The sequence below is a fragment of the Ovis canadensis genome, chromosome 2 (genome assembly GCF_042477335.2).
Source record: "Ovis canadensis isolate MfBH-ARS-UI-01 breed Bighorn chromosome 2, ARS-UI_OviCan_v2, whole genome shotgun sequence".
NCBI classification, from domain to species: domain Eukaryota; kingdom Metazoa; phylum Chordata; class Mammalia; order Artiodactyla; family Bovidae; genus Ovis; species Ovis canadensis.
The window spans coordinates 253,650,858-253,670,143 of NC_091246.1; the positions used below are offsets into that span (position 1 = coordinate 253,650,858).

General features: G+C 54.4%; 1 protein-coding gene across 2 annotated transcripts in view; it reads right to left on the reverse strand.

The window, feature by feature from the left end:
• IGSF21 (immunoglobin superfamily member 21) overlaps positions 1-19,286 on the reverse strand; it is a 273,463-nt gene that overhangs the window by 98,471 nt on the left and 155,706 nt on the right. The gene's annotated exons all lie outside the window — the stretch shown is intronic.

Below are 19,286 nucleotides of genomic sequence, written 5' to 3' on the forward strand. Positions count from 1 at the left end.
GCAGAGGGAAAAGGGCAAAGGAGTGGGGGTTTTCCTTGCTCCTTGCTAAGAGTCGGATGCAACTGAGCAACTTCACTTTCGCTTTTCACTTTCATGCACTGGAGAAGGAAATGGCAACCCACTCCAGTGTTCTTGCCTGGAGAATCCCAGGGACGGGGGAGCCTGCTGGGCTGCCGTCTATGGGGTCACAGAGTTGGACACGACTGAAGCGACTTAGCAGCAGCAGCAGCAAGAGAATGGTAGATGAGGGAAAAGGCTACCCAACAAGAGTTTCGGTAGAGGGACACAGGAGGGAAGAGCTGGGGGATGAAGACCTTGTCCTCATGTCCACTTGCCAGCCTGCCGCCATCTCCTGCAGGTGCCTCCCATTAACCAGTGGGCAAGAAAACCCATCAGTGCTAGTGGTATGGGTTAGCCTTCAGGCACAGCGGATGGAGAAGCTGAGAGTGGGTCTGGGGGTGTGGGCTAAGATATCCCATGGACCAAGACTCCAGGGAGCTGAACTTGAGTGGCTACCCAGCTTGGCAAGTTTCTGCTAGATCCTGTTCTCTGTCGGGCTGTCCCATAGCTGCGTAAAGTGAGGCCCCATCCCCCAGCCCCGCTGCTACCCCATCAGACCATTCAGATGAACGTGTGGGAACCAGCATCAGAGAGGCTCCCATTAAACCATCATGTTTCTCCACGCCGCTGCTTCATGTCTGGTCACCAGGACGCACTTGGCAGGGGAGGGCGAGCTGAGCCCATCTCTGCTTCTTCGTCGCTGCCGGGCTCCATGAAACGGGTGCAGAGGAGCTGAGAGAGGAAGCCAGCCCTTTACCCTCACGCCCTGCAGAGCAAGAGCTCCTGGGAAACCTGGGGCTTGGAGCCCCCGAGCCCCAGCATGGAGCCCTGGGCCATGATTTCTCTGCATAACTCTGCTCCCAGGACGGTCCTCCAGAAAGAGCATGAGAGGCGTCCGTGGTCTGCCGTCCACGCGGCGGCATGGAACTCTGTTCTGAGAAGCTCTCACACTTGGTTTAATGCTCTGCGGTTGCCATCTTGGAATCTGTAATCATTTGCAAAGGCACGACCCCATATTTTCATTTTGCACTGGGCCAAACAAATTGGGTAGCCGATCCTCTTTCCAAGCGAGCAGGAGTTCTCTGGTCTGATTCCTTCGCGGTCTTTCACATTTTTACAGTTTGTTGGTCTATGTCTGCTGATGCTGGGTCTTCACTGCCGTGCGGGCTTTCCTCGAGGTGCAGCCAGCGGGGGCTGGACTCAGGTGCGGTGCGTGGCCTTCTCGTGGCCGCGGCTTCTCCTGCTGCGGAGCACGGGCTCCAGGCTGCCGGCTCAGGCTCTGTGGCCCTCGGGCTTCGTTGCTCCGGGGCAGGTGGGATCTTCCCGGTCCAGGGATGGAAACTGTCTCCTGCACTGGCACGCAGAGTCGTTACCACCAAGACGCCAGGGAAGCCCTCATTCATGCGTCTTAATCAGGACTCAGCAAGCTTTCCCTGGTAGTAAATATTTTAGAATCTGCGGGCTCTTCAGCTGTTAGAGTGGAGCCCTGCTGTTAGACTGTAGAAGTGGTCAGAGGTAATCTGTAAACAAATTAATGGACATGGCCGTGTTCCAATAAAACTTTATGTGTAAAAACAAGACGGTGGGCTAGATATGGCCTTTGGACCATAAGTAGTCAATTGCTGGTCTGGAATATAAGCCCCTCTTATCCTGTCTGCCTCTGGCTCCTTCTATTTTTGGCAGCACTTCATGGCATGCCGACTCTTAGTTCCCTGATCAAACCTGCACCTTCTGCAATAGAACGTGGAGTCTTAGCCGCTGGACAGCTGGGGAAGTCTCTCTGGCTTACTCTTGACGACTCAGCTCCAAAGCTTTTCCTAGCTGCTGCTCTTTGCCCTCCCCCACAGCACACCTGTACATGTGTGTTTATTGAGCCTGAGCTAAAAAGCAAGGTTTGCGCTGAGTGTTGGGGTTATAGTGTGAGGAAGACGGCATGATTACAGCCTTCATGGAGCTTCGTGGTACGTACCCAGGCGGGAGTCCCAGGTTACAACCTACAGAAGGGCAGGGCTGGGACCATTTTGTTCAACACTGTATATCCCCAATGCAGTGACGAGATACCCAGATGCAAGTGAACAGTTCACAAATGCAAGGCCTTATGCTGACAATTCTTCTTTTTTTTTTTTTTCCCCACTTGAGCCCTGCGTCATCTTTGAAATGGGCCTGGTAGGTGTTTTCAACCGAGAGGTTGGGCAGCTTGCCCCAAAACACGCAGCAGCAGGCGAATGAGAGAGCTATATGCAAACCCCCAGGCCAGGCCCTTTTCAACCACACTCAGGAGTGCGGACTCGGCCCTGGCTTCCTAACCAAGCCCGGAAGGATACCACGGGCAGCTGGAGTCGCTCTATGCTGGGTCGGCAGAGGAGGAGCGGCTGGCTTATTTCCTCTGAGGGAGACAAAATGGAAGAGTTCAGTGTTGGTTTCCTATTACAAGGGAACTGTTCAATAAAAATCACCCAGTATATTAAAAAAAAAAAAATCTACCTGGCTTTGAACGAACGTTTGGTGTTATTACAACAGGAAAAAAAAATCCCATTTGCTTTTCATTACAGATCTGGTTGTGTTTTGTTATTTTTTTGTCCCCAGAGAGTGAGGATTTCACTGGCAGGGTGATTACAAGAAGGAAAAAAGAGAACAGTGGGCTTTGGAGTCAGATGATCATGGGTCCAATCCCGCTGGACCACTGACCACTGAGAGACGGAGGCCCCCCACTGGCTCCGTGAGCCTCAGACTCTCATTGACAAAGTGCGGGTGCCACCGCCACCTTCCCAGGGTTGTGGCAAAAATGAAACGATGCTGCTGCCAATAGTTACTACTCCGTGCCGATCACCTTTTTGACAGACGTGACCCCTGCTCTCAGGGAGCGTGCGTTGTTCTAAGAGGGATTGCACACAAACAGAAAGTCAAAAGAGAGAGACAATTTCAAGTGATCATTGCTATGAAGCAAACAAAGCAGTGTGTGAGCGGCTGGAGAGGGATCTGGGGATTCAATAAAAGGCCAGAGGAGCCTTCTCTACAACTCAGATGAAGATGAGCCCGGAGATTTTCATGGTGAGTGAAGCAAGCCAGAGAAAGACAAATGTCGGTGTCATGCGATATGTTGATGTCATTTGATATCGATTACGTGTGGAATCTAAAATCATGGTACAGGTGAACTTATCCGCAAAACAGAAATAGAGTCACGGATCTAGGAAACAAGTTCATGGCTACCAGGGGATAAGAGGCAGGGAGGGAGAGGCTGAAAGGTGGGGGTCGATGTATACGCACCGCTCTATATAAAATAGATAACTAGTAAGCATCTAGTGCACAGCATGGGGCTTCCCTGGTGGCTCAGACGGTAAAGAATCTGCCTGCTGATGCAGGAGACGTGAGTTTAATCGCTGGGTCGGGAAGATCCCCTGGAGAAGGGAATGGCAACTCACTCCAGGACTCTTGCCTGGGAAATCCCATGGACAGAGGAGCCTGGGGGGCTACAGTCCATGGGGTCACAAAGAGTCAGACACAAACCTGAGTGGCTAGACAACGACAGGGGTAAAGCAGGGGGAGCTCTGCGCAGCTCTGAGTCACGGCCTGTGTGGGAAAGGGCTCTAAAGAGGGCGGCTGTGAGTATAAGTGATGCGCCGTGCGATACGCCTGAGACTAACACAACGCCGCAAATCAGCTGCACTCCAGTCACGATGAAGAAAACAACACACACACACACACACACACACACACACACACCCCAGATGCTGAAGCGCCAGCTTGGAAACGCGCTTTCCAGGAGGAAGACGCCAGCGCCACTGAGGAGGCCCTGAGATGGGGTGAGCTTGTGCTGGGAGAGGAGGAGAGCGAGGCGGCCGACGCGGCAGAAGTGGAGCTATAGCAAGGAGCAGAGTTGCGGGCTCAGCTGAGAGGCCCACCTGCAGCCAGACCACACAAGGGCTTAAAGGCTGGTTGGTGCAAGGAGGCTGAATTATATTCTGGCTGCACGGGAAAGACGTTGCAGGGTCTTAAGCAGGGGAATTCTCTGACTTGGTTTACCTGTTTTAAAGATCCTTGTGGCTGCTGATGGAGAAGGGATTCCAGGGCCCACGGGGCAGGAAGACCTGGCCGAAGGCTCCCTAGTCTTGAGGGTAAGACAGCAATTCCCATCAGGACGTGAGGCAGACAGGGCTAGGCCCCCGATCCATTACCTTTCACATATCCCTGTCATCAGAGGAGTTTTAATGCATGTCTAAAGGCCAGATGAGGAAAATTCTAAAGGATTTTCAGACCTTGGGCAGCTCTGAATTAGAATGCCTCTTTTATTCAGTGGCCAAGGCTGTGAAAGGCTGGGGAAGCCCCCTCTCCCCCACCACCTCTGGGCAGCCTAGCAAGAAACCAGGGGACGTGCTTAATCCGCCAGAGATCCAATTTCCTCCAAGTCATTCATTTCAAAGCCAGGAAATGCAAGAAGGGACTGTCTCAGTCATCTAGGCAGCGGGTGAACAGCGTCCATGCAGCAATGGCCTGGCCGCAGCGATGATAAGGATGTGCCTGAGAGCTTCCCAGGCACTGTGCTAAGGGCCCTACATGTGTTTACAAGTCCTCCCAGCTACCTTGTGAATCTGGGCGACACCGAGGCCATGAGAGGCAAACCGACGGGCCCAAGGTCACACGGCCAGGGAGTGGCAGAGCCAGGCTTGGAAGCCGTGTGTAACCCCAGCTACTGGGGGCGTTTTAGTGCGCCCGTGAGCCTTAGCCCTCCAGCTCCTCAAGAAGCCCGCCCCCGCCCGCCCACAGCGACCCACCGAGTGATGGGCCGGCCAGGGGCGACTGTGGTCTTGGAGTTTCCCAGAGCCGATCTCCTTGAAACCTCTCCACATCCGTGAGCCGTGAGACAGCAGTCTTCCTGTAACCCGGAGAGGCCGCGGCCACCCAGCTGAGAAGCAGTACAGGTGGGCCTGAGCCAAGGACTGAGCCTGGGTCCTCCTCCCTCCTGCTCCTTCTAGAGACTGGACCAGCCACTGCCATCCCTGGATGGTTGCCCCCATCTCCCACGGTGCCCGGGCGCACCGTGACTGCCTTTGAGCCTCCAGAAGGTGAGCCGGTGGGGCAGGAAAGTGGACAGAGGCTTTTTCTGTGTAAGGCGGCCAACTGTCCAGATTTGCTTGGGGTGGAGAGGCTCATCAGGGTGCAGAACCTCTGGTTTTTGCGCCTCCAGAGTGGCAAGCAAGCCGCAAGCTGGTCTTCCTTAGTGGAGGCCTTGGATGCGGGGCTTGCAGAGCTGAAGCTAGGAGAGTCCTGGGCAAAGGGGGACGAGCTGGCCACCCTGCCTGTCACCCATGGGTCAGATTGAGGTGATAGGGTGGCAGACCCCATCTGTGTCAAATTAGCACTTTACACTGTCAGAGAAACTCAGAGATGAAATGCCGTGCCTCCAGGGAGTGGTGAGCTCCCCGTCACGAGAAGCATGCAAGCAACTGTTAGACGATGCTTGGTGAAGAGTCCCTGGGAGCCCATCCTCTGTCCCTTACTCTGAGGTGAGGCAGAGGAGCCGTCTCTCCCAGCTCAGCTGGGCTGTTCAGCTCTCTTCTCCCCACATTTTGCCTCCGCTTGGGCCTGCTGTCCGAGGTGCATTCCATGCCTGCTTGCCTCCACAGCTCACTGGCCTGCTAAGTGAGGCCTGAAAGTTACCTGCATGGCGGGGTGAATGTGACAGTGGTCAACGGTGCAGCTTTGGTGGGAGAGTGACGCGTAATTTGCAGAAACGCTGCCGGAGCAGCGCTGACACCCGTGGCCCACGAGTGGGCAGAGACTGGCGCCGCTTCGGGCTGCCTTTTTCCTGTTGAAATCTCTGATAGACGTGATGTGAAGGAGCCCGCGATCCCTCCTGTCCCGGTGGGGGCTGCCTGGAGGGCAGGAAGCCCGTTGTCAGCGAGCCTGGTCTGTTTCTAGGGTGGCTGACGCCGTCATCTCCACGGTTATGGTCAGAAACCTGGCCTCTAGTCAGTGGTGGGCCCCGAGCAGCCTGCGGGGGGCCGCAGGAAAGAGGGGCTGCGCCTGTGGACCGCCTGCCTAGAGCCAGCTGTGTGCTCACGCGTCTTGATCTGAGTTATGGTCCAAAAGGCGCCCTCTGCACCCAGCTGCCCCAGAGAGAGGTGAAGGAGATGCCAAGCGTTGGCAGAACCCTGGGGGATGTGGGGCATCCAGGGTGGTTCCCCCGGTCCTCTGTCCATTCTTCCTAGAAAATCTGGGGCTGGAGAAAAAGTGCGAGAGACCAAGCCGGCAGGACAGATGCCTCCTAATTATCTCTCTTGTTTGAACTGAGATCTTCAAAGAGCCACTTCCCTGGGAATCGAGGGCAAGGGGACAGAGCGCGTGCGGAATCTCTTAATTTTGCTTCCCCGCGGGGCTGGTAATTCAGCCACCAGGAATGCTCCAGGCTCAAAGAGGTGGGAGATGAAGCTGCCAGCAGGCAGCCCCGGCGCAGAGACACCGTCTGGCTCAGCCTAGGAGCAGAGTCCTTGAAGAGGAGATGCTCAAGGGAGGAGCTTCCCTCTGGAAGGAGCGCGGAGGGAGTTCAGAGCGTCAGAAGCACGTTTCTGAAGGGCTGGACAGCCTCTTGGTGTATGCTGAGGGGAGCTGGGCCCCAGAGAGGGCAGGGGACTTGCCAGAGGTCACGCTCAGATGAGTTGCCAAGTCCGTGGCTGTCTTTGCCTTCCTGGAGGCCTCTGCTCTTCCTCAAAGCTGCGGTACAGGGCGGTGAAGGCCTGGGGCCATCGGTGGAGAGAAAGGAAGGCCGCCTCTTGATGCTAGGGTGATAGAGGGGCGTGCCCTATGACTGGGGGTGCTTCAGCACCCGCCTTCCTGGAGCTGCCGGTCTGATGGCAGCCAAGTACTCCCCGCATGCGTACAAAGTTGCTCAGTCGTGTCTGACTCTTTGCGACCCCATGGACTGCAGCCCACCAGGCTCCTCTGCCCATGAGAGTCTCAGGCAAGAATACTGGGGTGGGTTGCCATGCCATCCTCCAGGGCATCTTTCCGACCCAGGGATCGAACCTGAGTCTCCTGTGGCTCCCGCACTGCAGGTGGGTTCTTTACTGCTGAGCCGCTGGGGAAGGCCAGGGACTCCCTAGAGCTGGGGAACCGCCAGTCCGATGGTGGAGACACAGCTTCAGCCCTAACGGAGCTCCCCGTCTGATGGGGCGACAGCTCCACATGGAGAGGGCAGCCTCTGGACTCGGGGAAGCTTCCAGCTGAGAGGGGACCTTCTGCTCAGACTGCTCCTTGGCTGAGATGAGCCCATAATCCACTCTCCCCCGTGAACTTGCTGACACCCCTCTTGCTCCTTCAGGAAGTCCTCCCCAAGCACGCCGCCCTGTGACACAGGATCGTAGCCATGTGGGTCCTCCTTCAGCCACTAGGGAGGGGCTGACAGTCACCCCAAAGCCTCAGGCAAATGCCCAACAGGTCTTGCAAGGCATCCCACCTACCCCAGACCTGTCACCCCATCAGCAGCGTGCAGTCTCTGTCACCTCAAAATGACATCAGAGCCCCTCAGAGGATGAGGAGCCCCCAGTTCCATCAGAGCCCCCCCGTCACAGTGCTGCTCTGGCCTCGCTTGCACCTTAAATAGCTGCGCCTTTCGTGTCCTGACACGCTTGTCTACAGCTCATTTGCTCCTGAACGAAGAGGCTGGGTGGGGGAGCTGGAGACATCAGCAACAATCGACCCACTCAGGGAAACACATGGCCCTGAACTGACAGCGGCGGAGCGTTTTCGTGCAGAAGGCCCCGGGGCTACTGCAGAGGAAGGCACATTTGTGCGTGTTTCGACCTGTGGAATCTGCCATCCGCAGGGCCGAGGGGCACTCCCGCCGTGGGGGGCACATGGGTGACAAACAACCGTCTTCCACCCAGAGAACCCCGAGACACAGTCGTCCAGCTGCTTCCCTTGTTCCCGCCCTGGAGGCCCCAGAACGGAGGTCAGCTGTAGGTCTGAGGCTCTTGTCCTTCCCTCTGCTTCCAGCCCTGGGAAGCGCTTACTGGCTTTGGTTTCACAAGTTGGCGATAAGGAATTTCCTCCACTCCAAGCCTTGTGGGAGCGGGACCACCCTGAGCCGGGCTGGTGCAGAGACAGGCAAGCCCCCGCCCCAGCCTCGGGCCTCCCACCTGAGTGCAGGTGTTCTTCAGGATGGGCCACAGGTGAGCCCCACCTCTGGGCTCGTCTCTGCTTCAGCTTCACTCCCTGGGGGCCCAGGGGTGCCTGATACCCCATCCTCCACGCCACCTGGGAGCCTCCTACGCAACACCAGAAAAGGAAGCCTCAATGCAGATGTGTCAGGGAGCCCTCAGGAAGAGAAGCTTAGGAGTGTATTTTAGCATTTTAGGAAGAAATCTGCCCTGCAGGTCAGGAGACCTGGGTCTCAGCGCCGGCTCTGCTACTGAGGCTGGAAGACCCAGGCATTCACTCTGATCTCTGCCAGTTCCATCTCCTCAACCAGAAAATGAGCAGATGAGGCCGAGTGAACAAAAGGGCAGGGTGACGGCGGGCAAGGGACGCCTCCTCCACCCCGGGCCACACACGTTTGGACTCAGCTGGAATCCCCACCTCCTTTCTTCACGTTTACAAGGGGTGCAGGGCCTCCTTCTCCAACCCCGCCCTGCACTTGCCCTTTGAGCCCAGAGCTACCAGTCCCCATAGGAACGGCCGTGCAGGGTGGACAGCAGAGGGACTCCAGAAGACCCTCAGAGAGTGGGTTCTGAGCAGGAGGCCAGGACCGGGTAGGCAGGAAACTCACAAAAGGCCAAGGAGCTGGAAAATCGCCTTCCCACCTTCTCCCCTGATCTTCCAGCCTCTGATCCTGGTCCAGCTGAGAGCTCCCTCTGCCTTCCCGACGGCAGCCAAGCCTCACCTCCTGCAGAACGCCCACTCAGGCCCGCGCTCTGGGATCAGGCCTTCCCTGTGTCTCTCCAAGTCCGCTGGCCCTCGGTGTTCGGGGCATTCGTTTTCCGATTCCATGGGCATCCGCCTTACCCATTAAACGACTCACTCCCTTTAGGGTGCGAGAAGTGTCTGGGGTGACCAAGCGTCAGCCAGCCCCCACGCGCACACACGAGCTCAGCCAGGAAAACAGAGTTGTCTAGCCCATCACTCGCAGATAACGTGAGCACGAGTGATGGTGGCGACCTCTGTGGCCAGTCTGCGCTCACCAGTCACGTGGAACCACCACGGCCGTAGGAACCTGACGCGCACACCGCCAAGAAGTTGGGCTCCAGCAGCCTGGGGTCAGTTCCTGGCTCCACCACGCACGGACCGTGCGATCTGGAGCAGGCAACCTGGTCTCGCTGACCCTCCGTCTCTTCATCTATAACGTAAGGGTGATGATAGAAGTCACCTCCTAGGGAGCTGTGAGGGTTACATGAGATGCTTTCTGTAAAGTGTGCTTACAGCAGAGCTGGACACATTGCGAGTGGTCGATAAACACGGACTCAGTACTGTGCTCCAGAGCCAGCAGAACCTGCAAGGGTCCATTTCTGGGTCATTCTCACCCGCTCACGGGCTGGAAAGAAGATGCCCCCACCCCCAGTCACTTCTGGCTTCACCATGGTTACACTAAATTGCTGAAAACCCTTTCTTCAGCGGTATCTTCCAAGCTCTTAATCTCTGAGGCTCAGAAGAAAAGCCTATTGAAGAAAATGCCCGCGGAAGATCCGGGACCTTGGAGAGAGGTGACTGGCTGGGCCTCTGCCTGCCGGCCTGTCCGGGGGCTCCAGGAAGGAGCAGGCGAGACTGGGAACTGGGGGCTTGTGCTTTGAGATCCCTGGCTGTGTGAACCCGCTGCCAGGAAGCTGCGTGAAGAGCGGAGACTTCAGGCGGCAGCGCAGCGTGGGGGCAGGCTTTCCCTGCCCACTGCCTGGTGGGCACGGACATCCGCCTGGAAATGGGTGACGATGCAGCCCGTGGAAACGGAGACTCAGCACCCCAAAGGAGGGGCGGCGGAGCAAGGAGATGCTGGGAGAAAGCGTGCATGGGGGGGTGGGCATAGGCCTGGCGGGAAAGCGTGCCTGAGAGAACGGGCTTGAACTGGGTTTGTGTGCCTGTGAGTCAAAGGACGGCCCATAATCCGTGACTTCCCAGGAGTGGAAGCTGGCAGGAGGCACCCAGAGCCACACGGGGTGCAGCTCTGTGCCTGCCGGGGATGCTGGTCTCACAACCCACGTCCGGGACCCTGAGCCCAGACACATTCCGGAGCTCAGGCCTCATCCTCCTCCTGAAAAGTTGACGTGCGGCTTGCTCAGTATATTACCTAACCAGCCCAGGGGCCAAGGAATCACTCCATAATCACCCACATCAATATTTCTGCAGCGAAATGTCTGGGCGGCAGCATTAATGAGATAAATAGAGACAGTAGTCGGCTCCCCTTGGCTCAGGCTGGGTTTTGCCACCAAGTCAGTTCAGGTCAGTCCAGTTTGGCCACAACTGGCTCACCAAAACAGCCTTTTAACTTTCAGATCTTTTTGGATTGCTGGGTTGCCGGTAAAGGGTTGTAAGCTTGTGTAAAAATAGAGTAAGAATCATAACACTGAGCTCAATGGCTGCTGCAATAGCTCCTATGTATGGGTCGCCCACCGCGTGGTAGGTCAGCTGGACAATTCACCACGGTCCTTAAAAGTGGGCGTGCCTTTCTGTTAGGAGGTGAAGGGAAAGGCAGGTTAAGGGGGCCCCTGAGTCAACACCGTTGGTAAGAGGAGACAGGAGCGTGTGAGAGGCAAACGCACTCAGAGAAACTCCTGAAATAAAACGCCCAGGAACGGAGAGGTTTCATTTAAATCAAATACCCCATCAGGTGAATTTTCCCCACTCATCTGCATGTTTCTGTTGTAGATATAATGAGGGCGTGATGGAGCCTCAAGGCCTCTGACTCTTTGCTCAGGGCCTGTCATGGTGTCTTGCGAAGGGCTGCCAGCCTCCTCATCCCTGCTCTGGGCTCCCTCTGTCCACACTCTCCCCACTTCACAGCTGGAGAAACTGAGGCTCAGGGTCCAGTGATGTGCCTGAGGGCTCAGATTCCCGTTCACAATTGTAGTGCGACAAGAATCATGGGGTGATTCTGAGAGATCCCTGGTGGCCTAGTGGTCAGAAATCTGGGCTTCCGCGGCTGGGGCCCGGCTTCAGTCCCAGCCTGGGGAACTGAAATCTAGCAAGCTGCGTGGCGAGGTCAAAATAAAAAATCTTGGGATTCGAGTGCACCCTATTCAATGTTGTTATTAATGGCACCAAGCATTAGTTGGGCACTTGCTGTATGCCAGGCCTCGTTCTGTACGGCTTGTGTGTATTATCTCATTTAGTTTAAGGGGTGGGGGCTTGGGCTGGAGCAAGTTTGCAAAAGGTGGTTCATAGATGCTGGGCCTCTTGCTGGTGGCTTTCAACAGGAAGCTTGTAAAGTGGAAGAGGCATCAAAAATTCGAGACCCACTGGGAGACAACAGGAGATAAGAAAGAAAGGACAATCCCCTTATTCAGAGAGAGAGAGGGGAATGCAGGTTGCTGGGAATTTAAGATAATGAGCAAGGAAAACAATTACTTTATTTAAATGAATTGAAAAATATCTGGCTTCACTCTGTAAGAGGAAGCAGTTAAGGGGTTTTATTTTATTTTGGCCCTAATAATATTACGATCTCCAGGCTGGTTATCATCCGTCACTTCCCGGGAAAGATTGAAAAGAAAATAGTTTTATCCCAGGCAATTGTAAGCCGTTCCATTTGATGAGTTGTTGTTCCCACTTAGAAATTACATGCACCAGTATCAGGCGACCTGGCCCAGCCAGGTTGTTTAACTGGTTACAGAGAAGAGGGAAGAAGAGAACATTCTCTAGTCTTTTCACTGGGACTTCCCCAAATGCAATTTGTGTGAGTCCTGGGGGGACGGGCAGGCAGAGAAAGACACAGATTCCCAGGCTGCTCGGGGCCCTTGGTGGGCTTGGAATCTGCATTTTTTACAAACTCCCTGGGGTTTTCTGGCTGCCTCTTGTGAGAAGCCTGCTCTACTTTCTACCTAAGCCTGCTGGGCTGGGGACGTGTATGGTTCTGAGATGAAAGTGTTGTGAAGGTGTTAGTCGCTCAGTCGTGTTGGACTCTTTGGGACTGTAGCCCGCCAGGCTCCTCTGTCCATGGGATTCTCCAGGCAAGAATACTGAAGTGGGTAACCATTCCCTTCTCCAGGGAATCTTCCTGACCCAGGGGTGGAACCTGGGTCTCTTACACTACAGGCAGATTCTTTATCGCCTGAGTCACCAGGGGTTCTTATGCACTCCTACCAAATAAAGACTGGGCAGGAAAAGATCTCAGAGATAAACTGATAAACTCACAGAATGGTAGAAACCAGACCTCAGAGGTCCTACAGCTACTAAGAGGCAGAGTTGGGCCCAGAACCAAGATGCTCAGTCCAAAACTGGCTCCCTTACTCCATGACGCCGAGCAGAGATGTCAGGGGAAGTGGAGACTCCATCTCTTCCTTCTCACCTAGCCGTGCTCACTGTGAAGACAGACAAACGCTGAGACACCAAAGCTCTCCTGGGCATTAAAGGTCACCCCCAAGGCAGGCTCTGAGCCCCAGCCCACAAAAGGTGTCAGAGCCCCAGCCTCATCATCAGCTGGAGAAGCTTCAGCGTGACGCGGCTGCCCCATCCTGCCTGCCCCCTTACTCCCTCTAGGGGCCCCGCTCCTGGCCACCAGTCTCCACTGGATCCTTCGCTCTGCGCTGCCTCCTCACCCCCAATTCAAAGGTCTGGAGTCCACGCTAGAGCCGACAACAGCACCACATTAGAGCTTTCTCGCAAATCTGCCGTCCCCAGGTTGATGGGTGGATGGCATCACTGACTCGCCGGACATGAGTCTGAGCGCGCTCTGGGGGTTGGTGATGGACAGGGAAGCCTGGCGTGCCGCAGACCTTGGGGCCGCAAAGAGTCAGACACGACTGAGCGACTGAGCTGAGCTGAGATGCCAGGCACTTTACCAGACACTCCCATGTCTGGCTGTGTCTCTCAGGTGCCGGGGTCACCTCAGGAAGCTGGGGCCTGCAGTAATGTCCAGGAACGCGGCTGTCCTGGGGGACTGGGACAGACTAACGGAGGCCGCGAACTGACTCCCCAAGCAAGTGGCCCTTGGGTTTCACAGGAGGGCCTGGCAGGATGATTCATGCCTTGTATAAACAGAACCTGGCAGCCTGGAGGCTGCCTGAGCTCAAGGAAGGCTGCATTCACTTGTGAGCGAGCCCAGACTGCAGGGGTGGGGTGGGGACTCCTGGCCCAGGGCTCCTCAGAAGGCCCCTGGGGGAATGGCTCACGGTGGGGAGGGGAGGCTCCCGTGTCCTGGCACCCATCCTGGCACTGAGCACAGGGAAGCAGCTGGAGAGGAAGGAGACGCTTCCCTCTTGACTATTCTTTCACCTCCTTTCCTGCATAGGTGTGTGGTCTGTGCCACACACCCCAGGCTGTGACGTGTGGGCTGACACACACCAGGCCCTCAGCAAAAGTGAGCTGGTCTATAGGATGAGGGCTTCTGCCACACAGCGGGTGGCGCGTGTTTGTGGACCGGAATGGAGCTCAGTGCGCTGGGCGCCATAGCAACTGGAATCAGGGGCGTTACTCCCAGTGCCCTCTGTGACTTGACATACGGTCTCGCTGACCTTCAGCCGCCTCGACTCTCACTTGGGGAAGACGCCTGTCCTGGCTACAGTCCTTCATGGGGAAATAATTAGATGACATGGAACTATGCTTCGTATACACATAGTGAAATGCATGGTCATTGCAAGCAGCTCTCCTACGCCTTTTCTCTACTGACGCCATAGGAAGTCCTCCCTTGGGCCGAATCTTCATCCTGCCTGTTGTGGTTTGGTAAAGATCTGTGTATTCAGGAAACTTTAGCCAGCACACCCAAAACTGAAATGACACCACCGGTCAAAAGAAATATAGAGATAAAACATAAAGCGCATGTCTTCTTTAAAAAATAACCTCTTCCACTTCCAACGGCTGTTCAGAGCAAAGAATATAATTTGCTTGACTGCCCCGGCCCATCAGCTTATCACTGAGGGCCTAGCAACTCCAAGAGGCGAGGATTATGCAAATAGAGATCAGCTTTCAAGAAAGTGGGCTAATCCAAAATTATCAAAAGGGCCCAATTGGAGAGAAAAGGGAAAGCAACTGAGATGTGCGAGCCACAGAGACAGTGAGCTGGTTCCTGGTGTGTTCTGCGGAGTAAGGCGGGCTTGCTGGCACCTGAGCCAGGGCTGTCAGAAAGGTGACCTGGTCTCCGTTTCCCTGATACTCAGAGAGGCGAGGAGAGGTGATTAGGCCAGCGGACAGAGAAACGCTTTATCAAATTATTTGCTGCTGGAATGGCCCCTTCTCATTCTCAGAAATGTGGCCAAACGCCAAGAGGTAGGTTTGGTATCAGAAGACTTGAAGCTTTCCCACTGAGCTTTCCACATAAGGGCAAATTCAAGTCCCCCAGCACATACTGTGGATTTACAAGGCCAGACTGGGGCCTTTCCCTCCCCCTTGGGGAGTATCCAGGAGCATAGGCCACCTCCAAGACGGTGTCTGATCAAGGAAGCCCCTCAACGAAACATGGGCGCCAGGAGCACCATGGACGGCTCCCACAATGGCCCTGGGAACCAGGCTTCAGTGGTGGCCTGGGACTGCAACTTAGCGATCCAGCCTTAGGCTTTCTTTTGGGAAACTGGAGACCTATTGCCCTCTGAGCCCTTGGGGCTCCGGCAGTGAAGGCAGACAATTAAACAGGCAAAGCAGACGCACTTCGATAAATGCTATGCTTTAGAGGCGTGGATGGGAGCACTGCAACTCAGAGCAGAGGCGTCTGATTCAGATTTAGGAGCAGAGAAAAGATTTCCAAGCTGACGGGTGAGTCAGAATAACCCTAGTGAGAGAGGACAGTGAATCTTGTTGGGGAAGAGAAACCGGCATAGGCAACGGGCCCCAGGGAAGTGAGGGTGTGGCTTATTGGGATGAGCTGGAAGACTTCTTTGTGTGGCCTGAGTGTCAGGTGGGAGCGCCTGGGCGAGGGTTGTTGAAAAATGAGGCGGAGAGGTGGGCAGGGCCCAGATCCTGCAGGGCGTGGAACAGAGTAAAACTCCATTCTGAGGCCAAGAGCCGGTTGCTTCAGCGTTTTATGTAGTGAAACAGCTTGATTATAATCACATTGTGAATATTTCCTCTAGCAAGATGGAGGCTGCCTTGGGGCCAGGCAAACCCACACAACTGGGCAGGTCAGGTGGGGAAAGACATCCTGGGTAGGGTGATGATGAAGTGGGCTAATAGGTGGGGGCCTCAGGGTCCAGAGCAGCAGACACATCTGAGAGAGATTCAAGAAATGGAATTGGCAGGACTTAGACGGAGACTGCTTGGGGACGGGGAGTGAGGAGCAGGGAGGGCTTAAGGATGACTTGACATCTGAGAAGCCGGGAAGAAGGAAAGGAATGGAGGGTGGAATCAAGAGGAATCACAGAGGAAGGGAGAGGGGGTGACTAAGAGCAGAGACAGACAGCATCCAGAAATGAGGGCGAGGGGTGTAGGGAAGGGGAGGCCTGAGAAGGTAAGGAACACGATAGGACGCTCAGGGTGAGGAATTCAAGTCTTCATTCTGTCCCTGCGTATCCTGCCAGAGTGTCAGTGTCTGTCCATAATCACAGACTTGCATCAGGCCTGCACAGGACTGTGAGCAATGCTGATCACTCTGCCCAGATGGATGAGGAAATCCTCGCGAGCCTGGCAGGGTCACCAAGTGGGCGGGCCCTGAGCAAACAGCCAGTGCAGTGAGAGGAGGGTTTGGCTCTTCACTGCTAATGTTCCTGAGGCAGGCTCAGCCCTCCCCTAAGCCTCAGTCTCTCACCCTGTAGTTCAGCCGCTGGATCGTTTCTCCACCCACTTCTCCACAGCGGACGGGGCTGGAGGCCGGAAGGACGGGTCTGAGCAGGGCCAGGCCTGTCACTTGTCCTGAGACTACTGTATTTCACTTTGTGGATTCAGAGCATCTATCATTTGACAAAGCCTAAAAGGAGATGAGTTGGATAAACTAACTTTTCCATTTTCCAGAAAATTCCATCCTACAGTACTGAGTGCCCAGCATAAAGAGGACAAGGCCACTGGCTCCAAATAAGTGCTGGATGAATGTGTGGGCAAATGGATGGATAGATAAATGGATGGATGAATGGATGGATGGATAGGTGGATGGATGGGTGGATGGATGGGTGGATGGATGGGTGGATGGATGGGTGGATGGATGGATGGATGATGGATAGATGGATGAATAGATGGATGGATGGGTGGATGGATGGATGGATGGATGGGTGGATGGATGGGTGGATGGATGGTCAGATGGATAGATGAATACTGATGACTACGTGGATGGGTGTATGTATGTATATATGTACGTATATATGGATGGGTGATGGATGGATGGATGGATGGATGGATGGATGGATGGGTGGGTGGATGGATGGGTGGATGGATGGGTGGATGGATGGGTGGATGGATGGATGGATGGGTGGGTGGATGGATGGGTGGATGGATGGGTGGATGGATGGGTGGATGGATGGGTGGATGGATGGATGGATGATGGATAGATGGATGAATAGATGGATGGATGGGTGGATGGATGGATGGATGGATGGGTGGATGGATGGGTGGATGGATGGTCAGATGGATAGATGAATACTGATGACTACGTGGATGGGTGTATGTATGTATATATGTACGTATATATGGATGGGTAGATGGATGGATGGGTGGGTGGATGGATGGGTGGATGGATGGGTGGATGGATGGGTGGATGGATGGATGGATGATGGATAGATGGATGAATAGATGGATGGATGGGTGGATGGATGGATGGATGGATGGGTGGATGGACGGGTGGATGGATGGTCAGATGGATAGATGAATACTGATGACTACGTGGATGGGTGTATGTATGTATATATGTACGTATATATGGATGGGTGGATGGATGGATGGGTGGGTGGATGGATGGGTGGATGGATGGATGGATGATGGATAGATGGATGAATAGATGGATGGATGGGTGGATGGATGGACGGATGGATGGATGGATAGATGGATGGGTGGATGAATGGATGGATGGATAGGTGGATGGATGGGTGGATGATGGATAGATGGATGGATAGGTGGATGGACAGGTGGATGATGGATAGATGGATGGATAGATGGATGGACGGGTGGATGGATGGGTGGATGATGGATAGATGGATGGACGGGTGGATGGATAGATGGATGGATGGATGGATGGGTGGATGGATGGGTGGATGATGGATAGATGGATGGACGGGTGGATGGATAGATGGATGGATGGATGGATGGATGGGTGGATGATGGATAGATGGATGGACGGGTGGATGGATAGATGGATGGATGGATGGATGATGGATAGATAGATGGATGGGTGGATGGATGGGTGGATGGATGGGTGGATGGATGGATGGATGGATGGATGATGGATGGATGGATGGGTGGATGGATGGATGGATGGATGGGTGGATGGGTGGGTGGATGGATGGTCAGATGGATGGATGAATAGAGATACAGATGACTACGTGGATGAGTGTGTGTATGTATATATGTGCGTATATATGGATGGGTGGATGGGTGGGTGGATGGATGAACACCTGAATGATCACCATGCTCTTATTGGCTTTAGCATAGACAAAGCATCTTTGAAGGTTTCAGAAGTGGTACAGAGCCGCCAGCCTCGGGCAGCCTGTGTCCGGGAGTGGTGCAGACAACCATCTATTTTGTGGTTGATGAGAAATTCTAAGACAATCAGCTACAGCCTGAGAGGCAACCTGACACTCATTCCTTTGGCGGTAGTAGTTTTCAAGAGCGCCTGTTGGGACAGAAGGCAAGAAGAGAGCTGGTAAGAGGAGCCAAGGCCTAGACCAGGTCGGTTTAAGCAGGAAGTCTAGATCTGGCGAGCGGGAAGATGGATGGAAGTGAGATGTCCTTGGGAGGCTCAGAAAGAGGGACCTGGGGAGCTGTGAACACCAAGTAAAGACAGACTGTCTGCCTCACAGCCCTGTTCTCCTAACCCCTCCACATCGCTTCAGCCTGGGGCTTAAAAGGCGGAAGCACTGAGATCATCTCCCAGGGTCTGGCACCTTCTAGAAGCGTGAATTGGGCTGAAACACCTAAGCCTCTGTCTCTATATCTACATAATGGTAACAAAAAAGAAACTGTGTCATAGAACTGGAAAAATTTGTCACTTATACAATGCTTAGCACAATCCTGGAACATAGAAAGTGCCCTAAAATATTATTTATTAGCTCCCATGAGCCCTGATTTGCTTCTGCAGGGCCCCTTGCCCACAATGCCCTCTACTTTCTGTCCACTTTCCAGTAACTTTACCCATCTTTCACAGTCCAGCTTAAAGTCCGCCTCTTTCAGGAAGCCACCTCTGATCAATTCTACTCCATTGCTCGGCAAGCTCCTAAGGGTGGGGAGAAAGCCAAGGAGTCCTTCAGCTTCTCCCTGGAGCCTTCAAGGTGGGAGGTGTCTAGTTACTGTAGATGGTTGTTGCTATCAAAGGAAGCTGAGAAGGCTGCCCCAGAAACCTCGCTGCCTGCACCTCCTCCCCGTGCCTCTTCTTCCAGATAAAATGCTAGTAATAAAGTCATGTTGAACTGGCCTGTCCCCTTAATTGGTGATTTGGCAAAGGACAGATTCCCTGCTAAGCATTAAAAGGCTTTAAAATTCTCTTTATTGAACTACCTCTGAGCGCCTGTGCTGAATTCTAGGTACTGGCAGGATTCAGCCTGGAGTTTCCCTAGGCAGGACCACAAGGAGATGAAGGACCCCCCTGTACCTTCTAAGAGGCGGATGGGATGTAGCCAGAAGCCTGGGGTCTGGCCCAGTCCTCAAGGGTGTGAGTGTCCTCTCTTCCTTCCCCTCTAGATTTGACCCAAGGCAAACAACAGAAGCCTATTTAAGGACATTCGGCTGCCAGGAAATAGAGTAACCCCTCAGGGGGCTCGGGCTTCCTGTGGCCCCTTTGATCTCTCAGCACGGTGGACCTTACATGGTGGACGAAGATGCTTCTTGGGGAAGGGAGAAGTATTCCTTATCAAGGAGTGAAGTGACACCCCGAATGTGTCCTGATCCTGGAAAATTCTCTGACAAGATGACGCAGAGGCAGCACCCAGGGTCAAGGGCACGAGAAGGTTAAGTAGAGC